The 10816-nt window shown below is 48.0% G+C and overlaps 2 long non-coding RNA genes across 2 annotated transcripts in view; one reads left to right on the plus strand and one right to left on the minus strand.

Moving 5' to 3' along the window:
* The window catches only part of LOC102370435, a 9644-nt gene extending 9141 nt beyond the window's left edge, over positions 1-503 (minus strand). The window contains exon 1 of the long non-coding RNA XR_325171.1: positions 439-503. This is a non-coding gene — a long non-coding RNA (uncharacterized LOC102370435). The remainder of the gene's footprint in view (positions 1-438) is intronic.
* A 3655-nt stretch (positions 504-4158) lies between these two features.
* LOC102370833 overlaps positions 4159-10816 on the plus strand; it is a 17225-nt gene continuing 10567 nt past the window's right edge. The window contains exons 1-2 of the long non-coding RNA XR_325175.2: positions 4159-4239; positions 6513-6604. This is a non-coding gene — a long non-coding RNA (uncharacterized LOC102370833). The remainder of the gene's footprint in view (positions 4240-6512; positions 6605-10816) is intronic.

Below are 10816 nucleotides of genomic sequence, written 5' to 3' on the forward strand. Positions count from 1 at the left end.
ACCAACTACGGAAACTTCCTTAGCCTGATGAAGGGTTTTTGAACCCGAAAGCTTGCTTAATAATTGTTTTTCAACTATTTAAGTTGGTCTAATAAAAGATATCAGATTCACCCAAGGAACCTTGTCTGCCTATTTGCTTGAAGCATTCACAAGCAGCCTCCAGTACAGGAGGAAAGGAAAAAGCCAAGCCCACCTTAGCTAGCCAAGCCAAGGGAGCTATAATGGCTGTCTGACCCCTCTCCATGGGAATCCACAGCCAGCTCGCTGCACGCAGGTAGCGTTTTATTGTTCAGGGAGAAAGGGAATGGGGTAGATGTGGAGCAAAGAGATTATAGAGAAAAACACCTGGAGCTAAACCAAAGGGGACAAGGACCCTTTGAATATGGAACTAAAATATATATCCTTATATACTAGCTGAATTTCAAGCAAATTACTCACTTATACATTCAGAGCCTGATTGAGCTCACTCTGGCAGCCTCAGCTTGGTTCTGTTTCCCAAGATGGCTCTCCTCCCTTGCCTTAGATGGAGGAACCTTTAAATAACCTTTTTGACCTCATCACCTAGACCCAGCCATAAACCAGTATCCTCAGACCATGGCTGATGCCCTCAGGTGAGAGTTTAGGGTTACACAGGACCAGCAGACTTGGTGATAAATGAAACAAGGAGGCTGTCTGCTTGCAGCAGTGAGGCAGACTGGGGAGAGATTTCTGCACACCCTGTGGGAAGGTGTACCAGGACAGGAGTGTGCAAAGACAATCTTTCTTCCTGCACTTCAGCGTAGCTCCTTTGCTGAGGCACAAAGCAGAGGCTAGAACGCAGCCCTTTCAGAAAACAGCATAGAGTTAACACTCATCATGTGAAAATGCTGGTGTGGTGGGTGTTGATAGTCCTCAGTCCTTTCCAAAGAAATTGCATCCTGGAATTCTGCAGTAAAGCAAACACTGAATGCATATGGAAACCATCATAAAGAGGCTAAAATAGTAAATGCTGCTCAAAATACTACCAGTCCCTTTTAACCAAAAGCTGTTGGGCTGTGCATCTACTTGGGTTCATCAGACTGTCTCCTTTGTTGCTTTTATGGCCACATTAGGTTTCAACATAGCATTCCCATTTCTAGGCTTAAACACATGCAATATAAACACATTCCCTTCTCCTCTTCTGCCAGACAGGACTTTGTTGTTATTGTGTGGCTGCAAGGCATGCTCTGTGCCCTCTGGGCTCCTCAGAGGTTGAGAAGAATGGCAGCAAGTCAGACTTTGCAACAAGCACTTTGGGCTTGTCAGCAAATAAATCTAGGTATCCACAGCTGGGTGTTTTCCAGCCCCTGACTTAATAGGGGACTAGTTGCTAGTGAAAGAGAAACCTGCAGCCTGTATTCAAAGGGGTGCAGGGTTGGGGACCCAGTCATCCATCTCAGTCTAGGACCAACCTGTAAGTCTACAGGGCTGGCTTTAACCCCATGTTTCACATCCTCCTGACTGCTCACTGATTATGTGCAGAGAGATGGAGAATTTCAGCTAAAACCCATGTCTCCTCCCCACTGCTGCTCTCCCTTGCCTTGGGCCAGACTAAGTCAGATGTTGTAATACAAAGCCTGTAGGTTCCAGCAAATATATTTTCATCCCAAGCCTCCAGATGGCTGAACGGGGGCAACAGCATACCAACACATGCCCGCAGCAGCTACTAGCGCAGTGCTCAGCAATCCACGCGGCTTACAGTAGACAGTTGCCCATGGATTGTAAACCATTGAAAGAGCTGGCTGGGTGTACTGTGCTTACTTTCATCTCCTCCTCCCTTCTGGCTGCTGCAGTAAATTAAAAGAAGGTCAAAATAAATCAAATGCTTCTCTGGCTTTACCTTTCTAAGTAAACAGTTGCCACAAGAAAATTATTCCCGGAGAGAAGCCACGAGGCCAGGTGGTGGGGAAAGCCAGGAAAGTCTCTGAGAGACAGTCTCTCTCTTAAGCTGTAGCTGGTGCTACAGAAAAGGCAGGTCACAATGCCCATGGACTCCACTTACACAGTATCCAGAACCACAGCTGGCCAGGGGCAGAACCTAGAACACCTCCCCTCACTTCAACCCCTGATTCTCACCATGAGAAACCATCTTTCCTAGCACACTTAATGAGCATATTCAGGGCTGCATTCACACCATGCTTTGGGGGCTGCCTTTTATCTTCCAGATCTTAGTTCCTCTTCATGGTCTTCTCTACAACACAAGGCACAGGCAAACCTGGGGAACTGTTCTTTGCATCTGATTTCTGAGAGGAGAAGATTTTTAATTATTCCCTTTAGCCTTGTAAAGCCTTTGAAGGTTAGGGGCACTTAGAAGAGCAAACCTACATGCAGAAACAAACACTGACAGGTGAGGGCGAGAGGCTTGACCTCACCCCTGCAATCCAGCTCATTATCTCAGACAAGTTACTACTTTGCTGTATAATTCACAGTCAAATACACCTGACCGACGCGCAGAGCAGACATCCATAATAACATTGGAGGATATTAAAATGTAAGGGCAGGAGCAAGCTTTCACCCAGCTCCAGAGGCTGAGTAGGAATTAGCAAATATTTCAACCTCATCCATGCAGAATTTTGCTGCCAGCTTCTTCATGCCTGCCCCGGTATTTGGATTCACTCCTGTTTTACCCCAATACGACCATCTGCCCCCATTCAATGCTGAAAGGCTTCAATGGGACATAAAGTTAAGCTTGGTCTGAGTGTAGATAGTTTTGAGCATCTGCTTTGAGGAAATAGGAGGCAGGTGTTACACAAATAGATGCAAAAAAACAAGCAAGCAAGCTCCTGTCCACCCAGCTTGTGTTCCAGCCTGGTGTATTTTATTTACCTAGGAAGGCACCTTATCCATCCCTTTAAGCATCATACAGAGATGTCTAGTGGCTGAATAACACACTGTGAAGTGAATGATTCCAGCACCCATTTTGAATCCTTAACCCAGCACAAGGGGGGGGGCTGACCTGACAAGAACAGTGGTTCATCAATCTGCCTGGCATGACAAGACCCATGCAAGGGAGGAAAATGCCTCTCATCTCCATGTCCCTCCCTGCTCTGTACACTCGAGGCCCAACTTGGGTCCAAGTACCTTTCTGAACCCCTGGCTAAATCCGTGGGAATTTTGGACTAGAAGCCACAAGCCAGACCCTGTCGTAAGCGTTAGCCACATTAAGCTTGATTCTCTTCTTGCGAACACCAGTGTGACGCTGGAGTGTTTACAGAGAAGTCGGTGAAATTATACTGGAGAATCATCTGCCCTAGCGAGTAGGTTTTACAAAGCCAGCTCCCTCACCAGCCCTTAGCTTTTCATGCCTCACATGGATATGATTTAGCCTAGGGATATACTCACATGCTAATTTTCATGGCATCGTTCTGATGTTGGCAGGGAGCTGGGTAGCAGAGATCTGGCAGGGCATGGGACTTTGGTCATCAGGAAGTGCCAGGCACGAAGACAAAGGACAAGAACAGTTGCTTTGTTTAAGGCCATCCATGGTGACAGGTGCAAAAAGCCGCTTAGAAAAGAAGCTGAAGTGGTAGGTGATAAACATGGTGACTAATTTGCATGGCAGTCAGCCTGGCAGGAGGTCAGAGGAAGCCGTCTAGGAAACAGGGAGCTTTGGGACCAGCCAATGCAAACAGGTTCTTCTCTGAGTATGGCTTACTGGGGTGGGGGAGAAAAACCTCAGTGAGGTAGTTACATCTACAGTGAATTTGGCCCTGGGCCTATGTGGCCAAAATAAGAGATTCAGAAAGACTTGTATGGGTGGGGAGGTGGAGCAAGGGGACTGATGTGGGAGACAGCACAGAAAGAGATGAGAGTTTGAGTGCTCCTGCTTATCCCGGAGGGCCAGCTTTCCAAAGACACCAGGGGGCCTACAATCCAGCCTCACGGGAGCTACAGAAGAAAGTGGGAGGTGTCTCATTCAATTCAGGGCTGCTTTAAGCCACACTCAGTGCCACCTGCTCCATTAGGTGCCTAAAATATGCCCTTGGGAACCTGGCAGGCTCCTAAAACCTACAGAAAGGGCAGCTGTGAGGGGAAGCCACAGAGCCATGCCATCAGGTTGCATGCCAGGCTAGGGACGGGCAAGGAAAGGTGGCCAGGCCTTTGGATGCTTAATGAGGCCACTGGCTACAGCTGTGAGGGCTAGGCTGGGCTCAGGTGCAGATGATTGCACAGCCAGGCAGCCTTCTCCTCAGGCAAAGCGGTTTCTTGCTCTGGTGTCAGGTATGATGCTGCTGTTTAAGGGGGTTTCTGATGCCCCCTGCTTTTAGGGGTTTGCTGCTGTGTTGCCCTTGCCCCTCTCTCTCGTCCTAGTGCAATTCCTGTGAGGACAGTGGGCTGTGGCTGTGGCTGGAGTGTGTCCTGGCTGGGGCAGACACATGATGTGTTTATAAAGGGTTTCATTCACTTTTTGCTGGGGCATCATCAAATCCAAGAAGTGAAGGGATCTTGCTGTAGCTCCGGATGCCTGAGGTTGAGCTCTGCTCTGTGCTTGTGTTGGGTGCTGCCCCCAGCCGGCACAGCTGTGAAGAAGAAGTACCTGGTTATTCCAGCCTGAGTATCAGAAGGGTTTGGAGGGGGGAGTATTAGGTAGTGCGTACAGCCAGCATATAGGCAAGCTGAGGTTAAAGCAGCATTCGCTTTATTCTGCCAGCGTAAGAAGAAACTGAGTAAAACTGCAGTTGAGTGGGTGGGTTTCCCTCGAGAGACCTGAACACAGGCTTAGCTTGATCCAGCCTCTCCAGTGCAGCCTCAGAGAGCCGGCCTTTCTCTGTGGTTGACAGGAACTTGTCCCCACTCTCCCTGCTGTGCCAATGCTGCTAAAAGACTGAAGAAAGCCTCCTGGCTCATCTAGTCCTGTCCCGTTGTCCTCCACTCCAGAGACAGCTGTGCCTCTTCAGTGTCCTGCTGTGTTTGTGTGGTGTGTTGGGGGATTGGTTGCTGTGAACAGCATGCAGCAGTGTCCTTGGATGCTGCTTTTCAGCTGCCCCATGGCTATGTATTAAATTTGCTGCATTCCACTCCCCTTGTGATCTAATAGTGTTCAAATGCTAAGGCACGAGTTATATTTAGAAGGAGGGGAAATAAATAGCCCAGCAAAGAGAGCAAGGACACGTGAACATAAGTGCCCATGTTTAAAAATAAGAGCAGGGTGAATGGTGGACTAATCCCACAGCTGAATGGGTCTACACCCTGTCAAAGGAATTAATCAAGTGGGTTTTGATGGCAGAACGCTTCTCAATGACGTGTGTGCGAGCCAGACACCCACTCTGGTCTGCTGAGCTGGGAGAAAAGCCTTTTTGCTTGTAAATGGAGCAGAGGTGATCTGGTCTCTTAAGGAGACAGATGTGGGAATGCCACCAGGCCAGGTCTTAGTGCTGGGGCTTTTGCAGACTGTCACTGTCTGGGTACGGCTCCCTTCCCTGTCCCCTGGCTGGATGCCCAGCCTGGAACCGTGTCTTAAGCTTCCTTTGATCTACCTAGATGTTAGGGTTGTTTCTTTCCTTGGCCTCTCTTGAGCCCTTCCTTTTCCCTGGCACTCCCTGTTACTCCTTCACAGAAATGGGAGTTTAGGGAAGCTGGATTCGAGGGTCCCAAGACTAAGATTAACCTCTCAATCTGCAACTGTTTCAGCAGTCTCTTTTCTGCAGTCCCGCTACTCGGCATATTGGCTTACAGTTTCTATCATCAGTCACATACGATCGTGGAAGCCACCAGGTTTCCAGAGCCAACCGCTTTTTTCTTTAGCCAGCATAAGGCATCTATAGCTCTAAACTGCACTGTAAAATACTCCAGTGCCTTTCCCTGCTTAAGCTTTCTCTCCTTTTGTGAGAGTCCCTTGTCCTTAGTCAAAATCTAAGCCAGGATGGGCAAAATGGTGCATCTGGCCGACAGCCGGACTCCATCTCCCAGCATCCCCTGCCTGTGTCGCTGCAGTCAGTCTCCATGGAGACTCCAGGAGCAGCGCAGGGCCAGGGTTTTCCTGACCGGCGCCAGCAAAGCTGGCAGGGTGCATGGCTGGGCAGGGAGCTGCTCCGGGGCCAGGCCTGGGATCTTGCAGTGGCGACAGTGTGGTCCAGAGCCGGGGGAGAGCTGTGATCTGCTTCCTGCGTGCCCCTACCCGGAGCGTCCAGGCAGCACATCACATTGTGGCCCAGGTCCGGACCATGCTGTCTCCGCTGTAGGATCCCAGCCCTGGAGCAGCGCCCTGCCAGTGATGCTGGGGCTTCATTGAAACCCTAGCCCTTCGCTGCCATGGCTCTGCCACTGCTAGGGTCTCCATGGAAACCGGCAGCAGCGACGCAGGCAGGGGCTGCTGGGAAATGGAGTCTACTGAGGACCCAATCCAGCCTGCAGACTGGACTCTGCCCACTAAGCTCTTTTCTCTTGCACATGTCTCCCTTGAATCATGGGGCCTCTTTTCTACCCCTGTTTCTGTCTCGAGCTACATGGTATCTGAGATAAAGCTAAGACCTGATCTCCATTCTGCTTTTCAGGACTTTCCATCTCTTCAGTTCCTTCCCCTTGTGCGCAGAGAGTCGACAACAGCAGGTTTCCCTAGGATGCAGTCGACTCCTGTTCTTCCCAGGTAAAATCTAATTAAAGGTTGATAGTCTTCAGTGATCAAATTATTTATGGACAGACACGCTGTCTTTGCTCCCTTGTCATCTTCACCAGTGGACCTGTGAGGCAGTATCCTGCAAAAGATGAGAGAGGCAGGAGCGTTTTGATGGTTCACATAACAGAATGAGAGCTCATGGGCTGTGCTGAAAGAGGTTTCAGGGATTGGTACTCGAGTTGTGCCACTAACTGACATTTTGGGGTTGAAGTCATGGGTTTACCAGTCATTCTGAAAACACATCACTTCCAAGTCAGGGGTTTTCAAGGTTTGCATCTTAAATTAAATTGAAGAACACTTTAAAGTGACATTTCATTTTCAAATGATATGTTTTGTTTCAAAAAGGCCAAAATGCGATTGTATTGTTTGTGCTGAAGGGTTGGGATGGGAGAAAGATTGGTTAAACTTCACCATGACACAGATGCCTTGCATGTGATTAATTCCCCTCCTCTGCAAATATTCCTGCTAAAACTGAGCTCTAGCGTGCAAGGGCTAGTTTAAGAAGGTAGGATGTTTTAAAGCTGCTACAGCCTTCTCTGTGGATATTCTCTGGTTGAACTGAAATGGTGCCAACGTGCGTCTAATCAGAGTCTCACAGTAAGGAATAAGACTATGCTCAGAGTATAGTGGGTACCTAGGTTGATGCGTACCTAGCCTGTGAGGTGCTGATCACATGTGTAAAGTCAGTCACTTGAACCAAATTTATAAACCAGTCAGTGGGTGCTTCTTTGCACCTATGATGCAAACTGGGAAAGCAATAGATCTTGTACTACTGTGTGGCATTGCTGAGAAATCCAGAGGTAAGCTCTGGTGATTTGAAGAGTTTCACTCATGTACCCCTTATACGTTCTGCAGCTGCTCACATTGTTCATTTGGAGGGGAAGGTGGGAAAACTTTCAGAGATCTGTTGGCTTTTCCCCCCCACCCCACAATGAGTTTTGCCTTGGTTCTGAAGTAGTACTGTGGGATGTAGCCCAGTGCAATGAAGCCAGGACACTAAAAAATAGCTTTACCTACTTTTTCAGACCTCAGCTGTATTTAGGCTCCAGCATGGGCATTGAGCTAAGTGCCAGCATCTTTCGGGAAGGGCAGAGACTTGTTTTTTTGCAAATTGTCGTTATGATGCATTAACAGAAATGTCACGTGACAGAGCTCAAACTACATGAAGCTGCTTTATGGCAAAGACTCAAGCCTTGGTGGTAAAGACTTTAAACCTGCAATGCATCCAGGAAGAACTGATGCATAGGTTGCTGTAGATAATTGCAATTTAAAAAAAAATAGATGTAAAACAACTCTCTTGTGTGGTTACAGCTGAGGAGGTTTTGCAGTCATAGCAGTGTCAGTTCTTATGTTTCTGGCTAAATTACACTCTGACTCCTGAGTCTCTTGCATTTTCATTATTGATACAGTATATTTTACTCCCTCCCTATAAACTAGATGATATTCCCATGGGCAGTAAACAGCTGCTGGATTCCTTCTCAGAGGTGGCTACATTTCAGGAGGCAAATCTGGCAGTCTGTGTGACCAGCCCTCAGGATGCTCTTCCCTGACAGGCTGCAGCCCTGTTTCCTGCCTGCTTCCCTTTGCAACCTGGTCTTGTGTATAGAAAGGGATGCTGGGGTAAAGCACTTGAGAAGAGAAGATAAATTAGACCATAAGGAGTGTAGGGTGCCAGAAATGCAGCCATATACTCTAGCAATTGCATTGAGGCTGGGGGTTTTCCAGGTGCCCATGGGCTGGGTTTGCCCATGGAATTTGCTTATCTCTTGAGTTTGCCTGCCAGCTGGGCATCTAAATTCTGACGGCCCCATGAAAATACTGCTCGGGGTTCCTATAAAACTAACTGCTGAGGCCAGAATACAGTGATCTCTAGCTCAAGTGATAGGGCTGAGCAGTTATGGGGCAGGTTGCACCTGCTCTTGCACATAGGATGTATTTGGGGTCTGGAGGCCAGGGAGGGTGAGGGGGGTGTCCATCGGGTCTGTTCCTTGGCCAGAGAGTCTCCAGAACCTTGTGGTACCCATCTGGGCCACTGTGAACTATGCACACACCAAAGCGATGCCTGCAAGAAGGAAAGAACCAATGCTTCATCCTACCACAAGACAAGGTGCGCAAAAGGCTCTTTAGCAAAATCTAAATTGTTGCTGCTTTTCTTACCACAAGATGTTGCCTTCTCTCAAAGCACCATGCAGGAAGATAAATGGAAAGATGGTTTGAGGCCATTTAGCACGGATGGCACCAAGCAAACGGATGTCAGGAGAAATAAATGGAGTGCAGATCCCATTTGCAAATAGGCAATGCAAGCGAATGAGGGGAGTCCAGAGGTTTCCACCAGAACCTGTATGCTGTCTTGCACTGACATAGCAATATGTGCATGCATGCTCTGATCAGTGGACCAAGCATCTCTGGAGTCAGGAAACACCAGTTGAGGAGAATCGGTTTGTATTTGTATGTAGGTGTAACACTTTTTTTTTAAAAGATGAAGGAGCTGGCTGCTGAGAGAGACCATTCTGGGTTTGAGTCACAGCAGATACATAAGAGCTGCCTGCTCAGTATGGCGAGTTTAATTTAATTTTTTAATCTCCTAATCTGTGAGCTGTTTTCCCCACACTGGTCATGCCAGTGGAAAGTTTTCAGATATTGCCTGGAATTTGATGGTCTGAAAGCCTGGGGGCATCTCATTATTCCTAGACCTGATACTCTGTATACGCTGCTGGCCATGGACACCATAAGACTTTCTCTGTTCCCTAGCTACTACATTTCTCAATAGTGTGTTCTGATATTCAGCCTATTATTTCCTGTTTTTTAAAATGAATTTTCTGGATGCTATGATAAGGGGACCAACAGTATCTAGTATTGAGAGCTGTCAACATCAGAGCTGCTATAATAACTCTGCCCCTTGGCAGGCCTAATATAAGATAGATAAAAAACAGTCTTTTGTCATGATTCATTGTTAATGAAACATCTGGGCACAAGGCCTAATGAAGGGCATTCTTGATTGCAGAAATGGCAAGAAAAGTTGCTTTGCAGAAGACCTCTGCTTTGTGCAATGCACTCCTTTTCCAAAGTTGAAGAGATCAGCAAAGTGAAAGCTTAAAAAGCCTTGTCTACTTTTTAGGAGCTGTTTCTGGCAGCTGTTTTCACTTTATAGTCTAGCAGCACATTCTACAGTGGCATGTGTGAATAGTGACCGTTTTATACAAGTGCAGCAGCAATTGCAGTTGTTGAGGAGGGTGTAGTTTAGGTTCTGAGAAACACAAAACCGCAGGGCCAGGAGCAGTCTCAAGAGGTTTGTCTATACGTGGTCCATGGAGAGCACATTAGACCTCAGGGACCAAAGCCTTGAAACTGGGGAGGAGCCCAGAGCAGACTTGCTAGTGAACTTTTTGGCTCTGGAGTGGATCATTGGACTCGGGTGGATGGGGTGGCCTCAGCCCTGTTCTTCCCAGGACTTGGTAGAGACAACCCCAGAGGCCATCTGGCGCAGCTCCCTGTGTTGAGGCAGGTAAAATAGACCTAAACCATCCTTCACAGATGTTTGCTTACAAGCCCTCCAGTAACAAGGATTCTGCAGCTCCCCAAGGTAACCTGCTTCAGGGCTTAACTAGGAAACTGCTTAATTAGAAAACAACTTCCCAAGTTAAGGATGGCATCCCAAGTTAAGGATAACAAAAAAATTGTTTTTCACATATATAAGGAGTAAAAGAAAGGCCCAGGGCAGAATAGGACCGCTACTGAATGGGCAAAAGCAATTGGTGACAGGCAGGGGGGACAAGGCTGAACTCCTCAATGAGTTCTTTGCCTCAGTGTTCCTAAGCGAGGGGCACGACAAGTCTCACAATGAGATTGTAGAGACAACAGCAGGGCACCAGACTACCAAGCGTTGACCCTGAGATGGTGCAGAGGCACTTGGAAGAACTGGATGCCTTTAAGTCGGCAGGCCCGGATGAGCCCCGTCCGAGGGTACTGAAGGCACTGGTTGACGTTATTGCACAGCCACTGGCAAGAATAGTTGAACGCTCGTGGCGCATGGGCCAGGTCCCGGAGGACTGGAAAAGGGCCAATGTGGTCCCTATTTTCAAGAAGGGGAGGAAGGAGGATCCAGGCAACTATAGGCCAGTCAGTCTCACCTCCATCCTTGGCAAAGTCTTTGAAAAGATTATTAAGGCTCATATATGCGAG

The sequence above is a fragment of the Alligator sinensis genome, unplaced genomic scaffold, assembly GCF_000455745.1.
Source record: "Alligator sinensis unplaced genomic scaffold, ASM45574v1 scaffold804_1, whole genome shotgun sequence".
Taxonomy (NCBI): Eukaryota; Metazoa; Chordata; order Crocodylia; family Alligatoridae; genus Alligator; species Alligator sinensis.